Source organism: Cetorhinus maximus, chromosome 12 (assembly GCF_964194155.1).
Source record: "Cetorhinus maximus chromosome 12, sCetMax3.hap1.1, whole genome shotgun sequence".
Classification (NCBI taxonomy): Eukaryota; Metazoa; Chordata; class Chondrichthyes; order Lamniformes; family Cetorhinidae; genus Cetorhinus; species Cetorhinus maximus.
Window position 1 is genome coordinate 80,480,548 of NC_135890.1, and position 15,726 is coordinate 80,496,273.

Here is a 15,726-nt window from a genome sequence, read left to right on the forward strand (position 1 = left end):
CGGTTTAGATTGTGTGTACGTTGAGAATACAGTTGTAATGAAAATTCCATTTAAACTGCAACAAGAAAAAAAACCCAGCACCATCATGTAAAAGTGCTTAGAATAATGAAGCTTTATAAAACACTGGATCGTATCTAAATATCGTGCTCGCTTCGGCAGCACATATACTAAAATTGGAACGATACAGAGAAGATTAGCATGGCCCCTGCGCAAGGATGACACGCAAATTCGTGAAGCGTTCCATATTTTACACTTTCAAAACATTTCACCTTCTGCAGAACATCCGCATTTTAACCGGTTACAAAAACCATCATCACACAATCCAACATCTTTATTCAGCTCCTCCCTTACCACACTCAAGTCAAACTCTTCATTTCACAGATTTGTCGAACGTCCAGATTTCTCACTTGTAAATCGGGCGCGTGACATATTTAAAACATTAATTATTTGATAGTTATGGATTGAAAAAACAGCAAAATATCACAGCTGCAGGAAATCTAGAACCAAAATACAAAAGCTGATAAAACTCAGCAAAAACAAGTCGGCGTGTCGGGAATTCGGTGGGAGAGAAAAGCTCCTGGACAACGAGGCTGTGGGGCAAATCACCAGCAGAGCGTTGTGCTGGGAACAGCACATTCAAATGGATTGACTCCAGGTCAGGAAAGGGTGTAATGTTTGCTGGAAAAGGGAAAATGGGTGTTTATAATGTGCTGGAAGATGTGGAATAAGATTTGGAGAATGGGAGTTGCGTTTTAATCCAAGAGAATAATAAAAGAATACGAGTTTAAGTGAAATAGAAACCGAAAATACTGGAAAATCTGAACTGGTCTGTCAGAATCTGTGGTGAGAGAAGTCGATTCAAGTCTGTTTCTTCAGAGCAGTTTAACTGAATTGGACGTGGAGATGAGAGTTTCTCTGTGACAGGTTCAGGGGTACAGTGTGCCTGTGAAGTGATCCAGGAAATGTGAATTGACTTTGTGAGTTGTGTGTGTGTGGGATTAAATATAGCTGTGCGATTGAATGGGTAATTTCTGTTAAATGCTGGTCGGATACATTTCCAAAATGTAACTTTAGCTCAGATTTTGTTTAGTACTTTTAAAAGATTTACTTCTTTGAATGATCAAAATGCTTAAAGTCATCTAGTCGACATGATTAATTACAATGTAAAAGTCCACCGATTAACTGGGACTATTGTCCCAGATGCATTGAAAAGATCATTGGATGAGCACTTTGCTTCAATACTGGTTGGTTATGCGGAACATGCCTCCAGCTAAGTAACAAAGTGTGTATCAATCTCTTGTTTTCATGTGTCAGGGCTGTTGTTGAGCTTTTCGCTTTCTATAGGGCTGCGTTCCCTTTCGTGAAGCTGTTGCTATATTTCAGAAAGTCAGTTCTGCTGGCAGCTATGAGATGACCGACATGCAGAATTCTTTGCTGATTCTTGCACCCATGTGCACGCCTCTTGATTGGGGCTGTAGCTTTGATGACTGACATTGAACACTACATCGTTGGTAAACGACAAGGTGGTTTCAGCCAAGAGCACTCGTGTGCTAAGTACCCTGGAAATGTATGATGGGATCCCTTGATGGCCTGTCTGGCTGCATCCTGATGCTGGATGGATTGACTTCTCCAGCATGTTCGAAGAGGGAGCTGTGAGGTGGGGAAAGTAGGCGACCAGAATGCTTTGCATGGACATGTGCTTTCCTGTCAGTGTGTATGTTTGGATGGCCCAACATGTAAAAGTCCCATTGTGGTGGTAGCACAATTTGTTTGATGTATTATTCTGTAGCAGGACGTTAATGTACAGATGAAAAAAACTTAACCAGATGAAATGAAGTCATTTTAACCAAAAAGCAAGTTGAATATTGAGCAATAACAAGGCGCTGATACTCAGCATGGATTCGTGCTCGCTTCGGCTGCACATATACTAAAATTGGACGATACAGAGAAGATTAGCATGGCCCCTGCGCAAGGATGACACGCAAATTCGTGAAGCGTTCTATATTTTAGACTTTCAAAACATTTCACCTTTTGCAGAACATCCACAATTTACCGTGTTTCAAAAACCATCATCACACAATCCAATACCGTTATTCAGCTCCTCCTTTACCTGATTCAATTCAACCTTTTCATTCCACAGATTTTTCGAGCGTCCAGATTTCTCACTTTGAAATCGGGTACTTGAGATAATTAAAACATTAATTATTTGATACTTATTGATTGACAAAACAGCAAAATGTCACAGATACTGCAAATCTAGAACCAAAGCACAAAAGGCTGATAAAATTTAGCAAAGACAAGTCGGCGTGTCGGGAATTCGGCGGGAGAGAAAAGCTCCTGGATTACAAGGCTGTGGAGCAAATCCCCAGCAGAGCGTTGTGCTGGGAACAGCACATTCAAATGGATTGACTCCAGTTCAGGAAAGGGTGCAATGTTTGCTGGAAAAGGGGAAATGGGTGTTCATAATGTGCTGGAAGATGTGGAATCAGATTTGGAGAATGGGAGTGGCGTTTTAATCCAAGATGATAATAAAAGAATACGAGTTTAACTGAAATGGAAACCGAAATTGCTGGAAAATCCCAACTGGCCGGTCACAATCTGAGGTGCGAGAAGTCGATTCGAGTCTGTTTCTTCAGAGCAGTTTAAATGAATTGGACATGGAGATGAGAATTTCTCTGCGACAGGTTCAGGGGTACAGTGTGCCTGTGAACTGATCAAGCAAAATGTGAATTGACTTTGTGAGTTGTGTGTGTGTGGGATTAAATATAGCTGTGCGATTGAATGGGTACTTTCTGTTAAATGATGGTCGGGTACAAATTCAAAATGTAACTTTAGATCAGATTGTTGTTTAGTACTTTTAAAAGATGTACTTATTTGAATTATCAAAGTGCTTAAATTCATCTAGACGACATGATTAATTATAATGTAAAAGTCCACCGATTAACTGGGATTATTGTCCCAGATGCATTGAAAAGATCATTGGTTGAGCACTTTGCTTCAATACTGGTTGATTATGCGGAACATGCCTCCAGCTAAGTAGCAAAGTGTGTATCAATCTCTTGTTTTCATGTGTGAGGGCTGTTGTTGAGCTTTTAGCTTTCTATAGGGCTGCGTTCCCTTTCGTGAAGCTGTTGCTATATTTCAGAAAGTCAGTTCTGCTGGCAGCTATGAGATGACCGACATGCAGAATTCTTTGCTGATTCTTGCACCCATGTGCACGCCTCTTGATTGGGGCTTTAGCTCTGAAGACTGACATTGGAAACTACATCGTTGGTAAATGACAAGGTGGTTTCAGCCAAGAGCACTCGTGTGCTAAGTAGCCTGGAAATGTTTGACGGGATCCGTTCCTGTCCTGTCTGGCTGCATCCTGATGCTGAATGGAAAGACTTCACCAGCATGTTCGAAGAGGAGTATGTGACCTGGTGAAAGTGGGCGACCAGAATGCTTTGCATGGACATGTGCTTTCCTGTCAGTGTGTATGTTTGGAAGGCCCAACATTTAAAAGTCCCATTGTTGTGGTAGAACAATTTGTTTGATGTATTATTCTGTAGCAGAACGTTAATGTCCCGTTGAAAAAAAACTTAACCAGAGGAAATGAAGTCAGTGTAACCAAAAAGCATGTTGAATATTGAGCATGAAGAAGGCGCTGATACTCAGCCGTGATTCGTGCTCGCTTCGGCAGCGCATATACTAAAATTGTAACGATACAGAGAAGATTAGCATGGCCCATGCGCAAGGATGACACGCAAATTCGTGAAGCGTTCCGTATTTTTGATTTTCAAAACATTTCACCTTTTGCAGAACATCCACAATTTACCCTGTTTGAAATACCATCATCACACAATCCAACATCTTTATTCAGCTCCTCCTTTACGTGATTCAATTGAACCTTTTCATTCTTTAGATTTGTCGAACGTCCAGATTTCTCACTTTGAAATCGGGTACTTGAGATATTTAAAACATTAATTATTTGATACTTATTGATTGAGAAAACAGCAAAGTATCACAGATGCTGCAAATCTAGAACCAAAACACAAAAGGCTGATAAAACTCAGCAAAGACAAGTCGGCGTGTCGGGAATTCGGTGGGAGAGAAAAGCTCCTGGACAACAAGGCTGTGGAGCAAATCACCAGCAGAGCGTTCTGCTGGGAAAAGCACATTCAAATGGATTGACTCCAGTTCAGGAAAGGGTGTAATGTTTGCTGGAAAAGGGAAAATGGGTGTTCATAATGTGCTGGAAGATGTGGAATAAGATTTGGAGAATGGGAGTTGCGTTTTAATCCAAGAAAATAATAAAAGAATACGAGTTTAACTGAAATAGAAACCGAAAATACTGGAAAATCTGAACTGGTCTGTCAGAATCTGTGGTGAGAGAAGTCGATTCGAGTCCGCTTCGTCAGAGCAGTTTAAGTGAATTGGAAGTGGAGATGAGAGTTCCTCTGTGACAGGTTCAGGGGTACAGTGTGCCTGTGAAGTGATCCAGGAAATGTGAATTTACTTTGTGATTTGTGTGTGTGGGATTATATATAGCTGTGCGATTGAATGTGCACTTTCTGTTAAATGATGTTCGGATACAAATCCAAAATGTAACTTTAGCTCAGATTATTGTTTAGTACTTTTAAAAGATTTGCTTATTTGAAGGATCAAAGTGCATAAAGTCATCTAGTCGACATGATTAATTACAATGTAAAAGTGCACCGTTTAACTGGGACTATTGTCCCAGATGAATTGAAAAGATCTTTGGATGAGCACTTTGCTTCAATACTGGTTGGTTATGCGGAACATGCCTCCAGCTAAGTAACAAAGTGTGTATCAATCTCTTGTTTTCATGTGTCAGGGCTGTTGTTGAGCTTTTAGCTTTCTATAGGGCTGCGTTTCCTTTCGTGAAGCTGTTGCTAAATTTCACAAACTCAGTTCTGCTGGCAGCTATGAGATGACCGACATGCAGAATTCTTTGCTGATTCTTGCACCCATGTGCACGCCTCTTGAGTAGGGCTGTAGCTTTGATGACTGACATTGGACAAGACATGGTTGGTAAACGACAAGGTGGTTTCAGCCAAGAGCACTCGTGTGTTAAGTACCCTGGAAATGTTTGACGGGATCCCTTGATGGCCTGTCTGGCTGCATCCTGATGCTGGATGGATTGACTTCACCAACATGCTCGAAGAGGGAGCTGTGAGTTGGGGAAAGTTGGCGACCAGAATGCTTTGCATGGACATGTGCTTTCCTGACAGTGTGTATGTTTGGAAGGCCCAACATGTAAAAGTCCCATTGTGGCGGTAGCACAATTTGTTTGATGTATTATTGTGTAGCAGAACGTTAATGTACCGTTGAAAAAAAACTTAACCAGAAGAAATGAAGTCAGTGTAACCAAAAAGCATGTTGAATATTGAGCATTATAAGGCGCTGATACTCAGCGGTGATTCGTGCTCGCTTCGGCAGCACATACACTAAAATTGGAACGATACAGAGAAGATTAGCATGGCCCCTGCGCAAGGATGACACGCAAAATCGTCAAGCGTTCCATATTTTACACTTTCAAAACATTCCACCTTTTGCAGCACATCCACAATTTACCCTGTTTCAAAAACCATCATCACACAATCCAACATCTTTATTCAGCTCCTCCTTTACCTGATTCAATTCAACCTTTTCATTCCACAGATTTGTCGAACGTCCAGATTTCTCACTTTGAAATCGGGTACTTGAGATATTTAAAATATTAATTATTTGCTACTTATTGAATGACAAAAGAGCAAAATATCACAGATGCTGCAAATCTAGAACCAAAACACAAAAGGCTGATAAAACTCAGCAAAGACAAGTCGGCGTGTCGGGAATTCGGTGGGAGAGAAAAGCTCCTGGACAACAACGCTGTGGAGCAAATCACCAACAGAGCATTCTGCTGGGAACAGCACATTCAAATGGATTAACTCCAGTTCAGGAAAGGTTGTAATGTTTGCCGGAAAAGCGAAAATGGGTGTTCATAATGTGCTGGAAGATGTGGAATAAGATTTGGAGAATGGGAGTTGCGTTTTAATCCAAGAAAATAATAAAAGAATACGAGTTTAACTGAAATAGAAACCGAAAGTACTGGAAAAACTGAACTGGTCTGTCAGAATCTGTGGTGAGAGAAGTCGATTCGAGTCCGCTTCTTCAGAGCAGTTTAACTGAATTGGAAGTGGAGATGAGAGTTTCTCTGTGACAGGTTCAGTGGTACAGTGTGCCTGTGAAGTGATCCAGGAAATGTGAATTGACTTTGTGAGTTGTGTGTGTGTGGGATTAAATATAGCTGTGCGACTGAATGGTTACTTTCTGTTAAATGCTGGTCGGATACAAATCCAAAATGTCACTTTAGCTCAGATTGTTGCTTAGTACTTTTAAAAGCTTTACTTCTTTGAATGATCAAAATGCTTAAAGTCATCTAGTCGACATGATTAATTACAATGTAAAAGTCCACCGATTAACTGGGACTATTGTCCCAGATGCATTGAAAAGATCATTGGATGAGCACTTTGCTTCAATACTGGTTGGTTATGCGGAACATGCCTCCAGCTAAGTAATAAAGTGTGTATCAATCTCTTGTTTCATGTGTCAGGGCTGTTGTTGAGCTTTTAGCTTTCTATGGGGCTGCGTTCCCTTTCGTGAAGCTGTTGCTATATTTCAGAAAGTCAGTTCTGCTGGCAGCTATGAGATGACCGACATGCAGAATTCTTTGCTGATTCTTGCACCCATGTGCACGCCTCTTGAGTGGGGCTGTAGCTTTGATGACTGACATTGGACAAGACATAGTTGGTAAACGACAAGGTGGTTTCAGCCAAGAGCACTCGTGTGCTAAGTACACTGGAAATGTTTGACGGGATCCCTTGATGGCCTGTCTGGCTGCATCCTGATGCTGGATGGATTGACTTCACCAACATGCTCGAAGAGGGAGCTGTGAGTTGGGGAAAGTAGGCGACCAGAATACTTTGCATGGACATGTGCTTTCCTGACAGTGTGTATGTTTGGAAGGCCCAATATGTAAAAGTCCCATTGTGGTGGTAGCACAATTTGTTTGATGTATTATTGTGTAGCAGAACGTTAATGTACCGTTGAAAAAAAACTTAACCAGAGGAAATGAAGTCAGTGTAACCAAAAAGCATGTTGAATATTGAGCATTAATAAGGCGCTGATACTCAGCAGTGATTCGTGCTCGCTTCGGCAGCACATACACTAAAATTGGAACGATACAGAGAAGATTAGCATGGCCCCTGCGCAAGGATGACACGCAAATTCGTGAAGCGTTCCATATTTTACACTTTCAAAACATTTCACCTTTTGCAGAACATCCACAATTTACCCTGTTTCAAAAACCATCATCACACAATCCAACATCTTTATTCAGCTCCTCCTTTACCTGATTCAATTCAACCTTTTCATTCCACAGATTTGTCGAACATCCAAATTTCTCACTTTGAAATCGGGAACTTGAGATATTTAAAACATTAATTATTTGATACTTATTGATTGACAAAACAGCAAAATGTCACAGATACTGCAAATCTAGAACCAAAGGACAAAAGGCTGATAAAATTTAGCAAAGACAAGTTGGCGTCTCGGGAATTCGGCGGGAGAGAAAAGCTCCTGGATTACAAGGCTGTGGAGCAAATCCCCAGCAGAGCGTTGTGCTGGGAACAGCACATTCAAATGGATTGACTCCAGTTCAGGAAAGGGTGCAATGTTTGCTGGAAAAGGGGAAATGGGTGTTCATAATGTGCTGGAAGATGTGGAATAAGATTTGGAGAATGGGAGTGGCGTTTTAATCCAAGATGATAATAAAAGAATACGAGTTTAACTGAAATGGAAACCGAAATTGCTGGAAAATCCCAACTGGCCGGTCACAATCTGAGGTGCGAGAAGTCGATTCGAGTCTGTTTCTTCAGAGCAGTTTAAATGAATTGGACATGGAGATGAGAATTTCTCTGCGACAGGTTCAGGGGTACAGTGTGCCTGTGAACTGATGCAGCAAATGTGAATTGACTTTGTGAGTTGTGTGTGTGTGGGATTAAATATAGCTGTGCGATTGAATGGGTACTTTCTGTTAAATGATGGTCGGGTACAAATTCAAAATGTAACTTTAGATCAGATTGTTGTTTAGTACTTTTAAAAGATGTACTTATTTGAATTATCAAAGTGCTTAAATTCATCTAGACGACATGATTAATTATAATGTAAAAGTCCACCGATTAACTGGGATTATTGTCCCAGATGCATTGAAAAGATCATTGGTTGAGCACTTTGCTTCAATACTGGTTGATTATGCGGAACATGCCTCCAGCTAAGTAGCAAAGTGTGTATCAATCTCTTGTTTTCATGTGTGAGGGCTGTTGTTGAGCTTTTAGCTTTCTATAGGGCTGCGTTCCCTTTCGTGAAGCTGTTGCTATATTTCAGAAAGTCAGTTCTGCTGGCAGCTATGAGATGACCGACATGCAGAATTCTTTGCTGATTCTTGCACCCATGTGCACGCCTCTTGATTGGGGCTTTAGCTCTGAAGACTGACATTGGAAACTACATCGTTGGTAAATGACAAGGTGGTTTCAGCCAAGAGCACTCGTGTGCTAAGTAGCCTGGAAATGTTTGACGGGATCCGTTCCTGTCCTGTCTGGCTGCATCCTGATGCTGAATGGAAAGACTTCACCAGCATGTTCGAAGAGGGGTATGTGACCTGGTGAAAGTAGGCGACCAGAATGCTTTGCATGGACATGTGCTTTCCTGTCAGTGTGTATGTTTGGAAGGCCCAACATTTAAAAGTCCCATTGTTGTGGTAGAACAATTTGTTTGATGTATTATTGTGTAGCAGAACGTTAATATACCGTTGAAAAAAAACTTAACCAGAGGAAATGAAGTCAGTGTAACCAAAAAGCATGTTGAATATTGGGCATTAAGAAGGCGCTGATACTCAGCCGTGATTCGTGCTCGCTTCGGCAGCACATACACTAAAATTGGAACGATACAGAGAAGATTAGCATGGCCCATGCGCAAGGATGACACGCAAATTCGAGAAGCGTTCCATATTTTACACTTTCAAAACATCTCACCTTTTGCAGCACATCCACAATTTACCCTGTTTCAAAAACCATCATCACACAATCCAACATCTTTATTCAGCTCCTCCTTTACCTGATTCAGTTCAACCTTTTCATTCCACAGATTTGTCGAACGTCCAGATTTCTCACTTTGAAATCGGGTACTTGAGATATTTAAAACATTAATTATTTGATACTTATTGAATGACAAAAGAGCAAAATATCACAGACGCTGCAAATCTAGAACCAAAACACAAAAGGCTGATAAAACTCAGCAAAGACAAGTCGGCGTGTCGGGAATTCGGTGGGAGAGAAAAGCTCCTGGACAACAAGGCTGTGGAGCAAATCCCCAGCAGAGCGTTGTGCTGGGAACAGCACATTCAAATGGATTGACTCAAGTTCAGGAAAGGGTGTAATGTTTGCCGGAATAGCGAAAATGGGTGTTCATAATGTGCTGGAAGATGTGGAATAAGATTTGGAGAATGGAAGTTGCGTTTTAATCCAAGAAAATAATAAAAGAATAGGAGTTTAAGTGAAATAGAAACCGAAAATACTGGAAAATCTGAACTGGTCTGTCAGAATCTGTGGTGAGAGAAGTCGATTGGAGTTTGCTTCTTCAGAGCAGTTTAACTGAATTGGAAGTGGAGATGAGAGTTTCTCTGTGACAGGTTCAGGGGTACAGTGTGCCTGTGAAGTGATCCAGGAAATGTGAATTGACTTTGTGAGTTGTGTGTGTGTGGGATTAAATATAGCTGTTCGACTGAATGGGTACTTTCTGTTAAATGCTGGTCGGATACATTTCCAAAATGTAACTTTAGCTCAGATTTTGTTTAGTACTTTTAAAAGATTTACTTCTTTGAATGATCAAAATGCTTAAAGTCATCTAGTCGACATGATTAATTACAATGTAAAAGTCCACCGATTAACTGGGACTATTGTCCCAGATGCATTGAAAAGATCATTGGATGATCACTTTGCTTCAATACTGGTTGGTTATGCGGAACATGCCTCCAGCTAAGTAACAAAGTGTGTATCAATCTCTTGTTTTCATGTGTGAGGGCTGTTGTTGAGCTTTTCGCTTTCTATAGGGCTGCGTTCCCTTTCGTGAAGCTGTTGCTATATTTCAGAAAGTCAGTTCTGCTAGCAGCTATGAGATGACCGACATGCAGAATTCTTTGCTGATTCTTGCACCCATGTGCACGCTTCTTGAGTGTGGCTGTAGCTTTGATGACTGACATTGGAAAAGACATAGTTGGTAAACGACACGGTGGTTTCAGCGAAGAGCACTCGTGTGCTAGGTACCCTGGAAATGTTTGACGGGATCCCTTGATGGCCTGTCTGGCTGCATCCTGATGCTGGATGGATTGACTTCACCAACATGTTCGAAGAGGGAGCTGTGAGGTTGGGAAAGTAGGCGACCAGAATACTTTGCATGGACATGTGCTTTCCTGTCAGTGTGTATGTTTGGAAGGCCCAACATGTAAAAGTCCCATTGTGGTGGTAGCACAATTTGTTTGATGTATTATTGTGTAGCAGAACGTTAATGTACCGTTGAAAAAAAACTTAACCAGAGGAAATGAAGTCAGTGTAACCAAAAAGCATGTTGAATATTGGGCATTAAGAAGGCGCTGATACTCAGCCGTGATTCGTGCTCGCTTCGGCAGCACATACACTAAAATTGGAACGATACAGAGAAGATTAGCATGGCCCATGCGCAAGGATGACACGCAAATTCGAGAAGCGTTCCATATTTTACACTTTCAAAACATCTCACCTTTTGCAGCACATCCACAATTTACCCTGTTTCAAAAACCATCATCACACAATCCAACATCTTTATTCAGCTCTTCCTTTACCTGATTCAGTTCAACCTTTTCATTCCACAGATTTGTCGAACGTCCAGATTTCTCACTTTGAAATCGGGTACTTGAGATATTTAAAACATTAATTATTTGATACTTATTGAATGACAAAAGAGCAAAATATCACAGATGCTGCAAATCTAGAACCAAAACACAAAAGGCTGATAAAACTCAGCAAAGACAAGTCGGCGTGTCGGGAATTCGGTGGGAGAGAAAAGCTCCTGGACAACAAGGCTGTGGAGCAAATCCCCAGCAGAGCGTTGTGCTGGGAACAGCACATTCAAATGGATTGACTCAAGTTCAGGAAAGGGTGTAATGTTTGCCGGAATAGCGAAAATGGGTGTTCATAATGTGCTGCAAGATGTGGAATAAGATTTGGAGAATGGAAGTTGCGTTTTAATCCAAGAAAATAATAAAAGAATAGGAGTTTAAGTGAAATAGAAACCGAAAATACTGGAAAATCTGAACTGGTCTGTCAGAATCTGTGGTGAGAGAAGTCGATTGGAGTTTGCTTCTTCAGAGCAGTTTAACTGAATTGGAAGTGGAGATGAGAGTTTCTCTGTGACAGGTTCAGGGGTACAGTGTGCCTGTGAAGTGATCCAGGACATGTGAATTGACTTTGTGAGTTGTGTGTGTGTGGGATTATATATAGCTGTTCGACTGAATGGGTACTTTCTGTTAAATGCTGGTCGGATACATTTCCAAAATGTAACTTTAGCTCAGATTTTGTTTAGTACTTTAAAAAGATTTACTTCTTTGAATGATCAAAATGCTTAAAGTCATCTAGTCGACATGATTAATTACAAGGTAAAAGTCCACCGATTAACTGGGACTACTGTCCCAGATGCATTGAAATGTTCATTGGATGAGCAATTTGCTTCAATACTGGTTGATTATGCGGATCATGTCTCCAGCTAAGTAACAAAGTGTGTATCAATCTCTTGTTTTCATGTGTGAGGGCTGTTGTTGAGCTTTTAGCTTTCTATAGGGCTGCGTTCCCTTTCGTGAAGCTGTTGCTATATTTCAGAAAGTCAGTTCTGCTAGCAGCTATGAGATGACCGACATGCAGAATTCTTTGCTGATTCTTGCACCCATGTGCACGCCTCTTGAGTAGGGCAGCAGCTTTGATGACTGACATTGGAAAAGACATAGTTGGTAAACGACAAGGTGGTTTCAGCCAAGAGCACTCGTGTGCTAGGTACCCTGGAAATGTTTGACGGGATCCCTTGATGGCCTGTCTGGCTGCATCCTGATGCTGGATTGACTGAGATCACCAGCATGTTCGAAGAGGGAGCTGTGAGTTGGGGAAAGTTGGCGACCAGAATACTTTGCATGGACATGTGCTTTCCTGTCAGTTTGTATGTTTCTAAGGCCCAACATGTAAAAGTCCCATTGTGGTGGTAGCACAATTTGTTTGATGTATTATTGTGTAGCAGAACGTTAATGTACCGTTGAAAAAACTTAGCCAGATGAAATGAAGTTAGTGTAACCAAAAAGCATGTTGAATATTGAGCATTAATAAGGCGCTGATACTCAGCGGTGATTCGTGCTCGCTTCGGCAGCACATACACTAAAATTGGAACGATACAGAGAAGATTAGCATGGCCCCTGCGCAAGGATGACACGCAAATTCGTGAAGCGTTCCATATTTTACACTTTCCAAACATTTCACCTTTTGCAGAACATTCACAATTTACCCTGTTTCAAAAACCATCATCACACAATCCAACATCTTTATTCAGCTCCTCCTTTACCTGATTCAATTCAACCTTTTCATTCCACAGATTTATCGAACGTCCAACTTTCTCACTTTGAAATCGGTTACTTGAGATATTTAAAACATTAATTATTTGATACTTATTGATTGGCAAAACAGCAAAATATCACAGATGCTGCAAATCTAGAATCAAAACACAAAAGGCTGATAAAACTCAGCAAAGACAAGTCGGCGTTTCGGGAATTCGGTGGGAGAGAAAAGCTCCTGGACAACAACGCCGTGGAGCTAATCCCCAGCAGAGCGTTCTGCTTCGAACAGCACATTCAAATGGATTGACTCCAGTTCAGGAAAGGGTGTAATGTTTGCTGGGAAAGCGAAAATGGGTGTTCATAATGTGCTGGAAGATGTGGAATAAGATTTGGAGAATGGGAGTTGCGTTTGAATCCAAGAAAATAATAAAAGAATAGGAGTTTAACTGAAATAGAAACCGAAGATACTGGAAAATCTGAACTGGTCTGTCAGAATCTGTGGTGAGTGAAGTCGATTGGAGTTTGCTTCTTCAGAGCAGTTTAACTGAATTGGAAGAGGGGATGAGAGTTTCTCTGTGACAGGTTCAGGGGTACAGTGTGCCTGTGAAGTGATCCAGGACATGTGAATTGACTTTGTGAGTTGTGTGTGTGTGGGATTAAATATAGCTGTGCGATTGAATGGTTACTTTCAGTTAAATGCTGGTCGGATACAAATCCAAATTGTAAATTTAGCTCAGATTGTTGTTTAGTACTTTTAAAAGATTTACTTCTTTGAATGATCAAAATGCTTAAAGTCATCTAGTCGACATGATTAATTACAAGGTAAAAGTCCACAGATTAACTGGGACTATTGTCCCAGATGTATTGAAAAGATTATTGGATGAGCAATGTGCTTCAATACTGGTTGATTATGCGGATCATGTCTCCAGCTAAGTAACAAAGTGTGTATCAATCTCTTGTTTTCATGTGTGAGGGCTGTTGTTGAGCTTTTCGCTTTCTATAGGGCTGCGTTCCCTTTCGTGAAGCTGTTGCTATATTTCAGAAAGTCAGTTCTGCTGGCAGCTATGAGATGACCGACATGCAGAATTCTTTGCAGATTCTTGCACCCATGTGCACGCTTCTTGAGTAGGGCAGCAGCTTTGATGACTGACATTGGAAAAGACATAGTTGGTAAACGACAAGGTGGTTTCAGCCAAGAGCACTCGTGTGCTAAGTACCCTGGAAATGTTTGACGGGATCCCTTGATGGCCTGTCCGACTGCATCCTGATGCTGGATGGATTGACTTCACCAACATGTTCGAAGAGGGAGCTGTGAGGTGGGTAAAGTAGGCGACCAGAATACTTTGCATGGACATGTGCTTTCCTGTCAGTGTGTATGTTTGGAAGGCCCAACATGTAAAAGTCCCATTGTGGTGGTAGCACAATTTGTTTGATGTATTATTGTGTAGCAGAACGTTAATGTACCGTTTAAAAAAATCTTAACCAGAGGAAATGAAGTTAGTGTAACCAAAAAGCATGTTGAATATTGAGCATTAATAAGGCGCTGATACTCAGCAGTGATTCGTGCTCGCTTCGGCAGCACATACACTAAAATTGGAACGATACAGAGAAGATTAGCATGGCCCCTGCGCAAGGATGACACGCAAATTCGTGAAGCGTTCCTAATTTTACATTTTCAAAACATTTCACCTTTTGCAGCACATCCACAATTTACCCTGTTTCAAAAACCATCATCACACAATCCAACATCTTTATTCAGCTCCTCCTTTACCTGATTCAGTTCAACCTTTTCATTCCACAGATTTGTCGAACGTCCAGATTTCTCACTTTGAAATCGGGTACTTGAGATATTTAAAACATTAATTATTTGCTACTTATTGAATGACAAAAGAGCAAAATATCACAGATGCTGCAAATCTGGAACCAAAACACAAAAGGCTGATAAAACTCAGCAAAGACAAGTCGGCGTGTCGGGAATTCGGTGGGAGAGAAAAGCTCCTGGACAACAACGCTGTGGACCAAATCTCCAGCAGAGCGTTGTGCTGGGAACAGCACATTCAAATGGATTGACTCCAGTTCAGGAAAGGGTGTAATGTTTGCCGGAATAGCGAAAATGGGTGTTCATAATGTGCTGCAAGATGTGGAATAAGATTTGGAGAATGGGAGTTGCGTTTGAATCCAAGAAAATAATAAAAGAATACGAGTTTAAGTGAAATAGAAACCGAAAATACTGGAAAATCTGAACTGGTCTGTCAGAATCTGTGGTGAGAGAAGTCGATTGGAGTTTGCTTCTTCAGAGCAGTTTAACTGAATTGGAAGTGGAGATGAGAGTTTCTCTGTGACAGGTTCAGGGGTACAGTGTGCCTGTGAAGTGATCCAGGAAATGTGAATTGACTTTGTGAGTTGTTTGTGTGTGGGATTAAATATAGCTGTGCGACTGAATGGCTACTTTCTATTAAATGCTGGTCGGATACATTTCCAAAATGTAACTTTAGCTCAGATTTTGTTTAGTACTTTTAAAAGATTTACTTCTTTGAATGATCAAAATGCTTAAAGTCATCTAGTCGACATGATTAATTACAATGTAAAAGTCCACCGATTAACTGGGACTATTGTCCCAGATGCATTGAAAAGATCATTGGATGAGCACTTTGCTTCAATACTGGTTGGTTATGCGGAACATGCCTCCAGCTAAGTAACAAAGTGTGTATCAATCTCTTGTTTTCATGTGTGAGGGCTGTTGTTGAGCTTTTCGCTTTCTATAGGGCTGCGTTCCCTTTCGTGAAGCTGTTGCTATATTTCAGAAAGTCAGTTCTGCTAGCAGCTATGAGATGACCGACATGCAGAATTCTTTGCTGATTCTTGCACCCATGTGCACGCTTCTTGAGTGTGGCTGTAGCTTTGATGACTGACATTGGAAAAGACATAGTTGGTAAACGACACGGTGGTTTCAGCGAAGAGCACTCGTGTGCTAGGTACCCTGGAAATGTTTGACGGGATCCCTTGATGGCCTGTCTGGCTGCATCCTGATGCTGGATGGATTGACTTCACCA

General features: G+C 41.1%; 1 protein-coding gene and 9 non-coding genes across 10 annotated transcripts in view; all 10 read left to right on the forward strand.

Moving 5' to 3' along the window:
- The window catches only part of LOC144687635 (synergin gamma-like), a 450,053-nt gene that overhangs the window by 82,294 nt on the left and 352,033 nt on the right, over positions 1-15,726 (forward strand). The gene's annotated exons all lie outside the window — the stretch shown is intronic.
- LOC144688179 (U6 spliceosomal RNA) lies at positions 144-250 on the forward strand. Its single transcript, XR_013578372.1, has one exon. It is a non-coding gene; the product is annotated as a U6 spliceosomal RNA (small nuclear RNA).
- Positions 1,904-2,009, forward strand: LOC144688148 (U6 spliceosomal RNA). The gene has a single exon (XR_013578354.1). It is a non-coding gene; the product is annotated as a U6 spliceosomal RNA (small nuclear RNA).
- Positions 3,667-3,773, forward strand: LOC144688144 (U6 spliceosomal RNA). The gene has a single exon (XR_013578350.1). It is a non-coding gene; the product is annotated as a U6 spliceosomal RNA (small nuclear RNA).
- Positions 5,427-5,533, forward strand: LOC144688139 (U6 spliceosomal RNA). Its single transcript, XR_013578346.1, has one exon. It is a non-coding gene; the product is annotated as a U6 spliceosomal RNA (small nuclear RNA).
- Positions 7,189-7,295, forward strand: LOC144688068 (U6 spliceosomal RNA). The gene has a single exon (XR_013578277.1). It is a non-coding gene; the product is annotated as a U6 spliceosomal RNA (small nuclear RNA).
- On the forward strand, positions 8,952-9,058 carry LOC144688100 (U6 spliceosomal RNA). Its single transcript, XR_013578309.1, has one exon. It is a non-coding gene; the product is annotated as a U6 spliceosomal RNA (small nuclear RNA).
- Positions 10,714-10,820, forward strand: LOC144688101 (U6 spliceosomal RNA). Its single transcript, XR_013578310.1, has one exon. It is a non-coding gene; the product is annotated as a U6 spliceosomal RNA (small nuclear RNA).
- LOC144688182 (U6 spliceosomal RNA) lies at positions 12,474-12,580 on the forward strand. The gene has a single exon (XR_013578375.1). It is a non-coding gene; the product is annotated as a U6 spliceosomal RNA (small nuclear RNA).
- On the forward strand, positions 14,237-14,343 carry LOC144688094 (U6 spliceosomal RNA). The gene has a single exon (XR_013578303.1). It is a non-coding gene; the product is annotated as a U6 spliceosomal RNA (small nuclear RNA).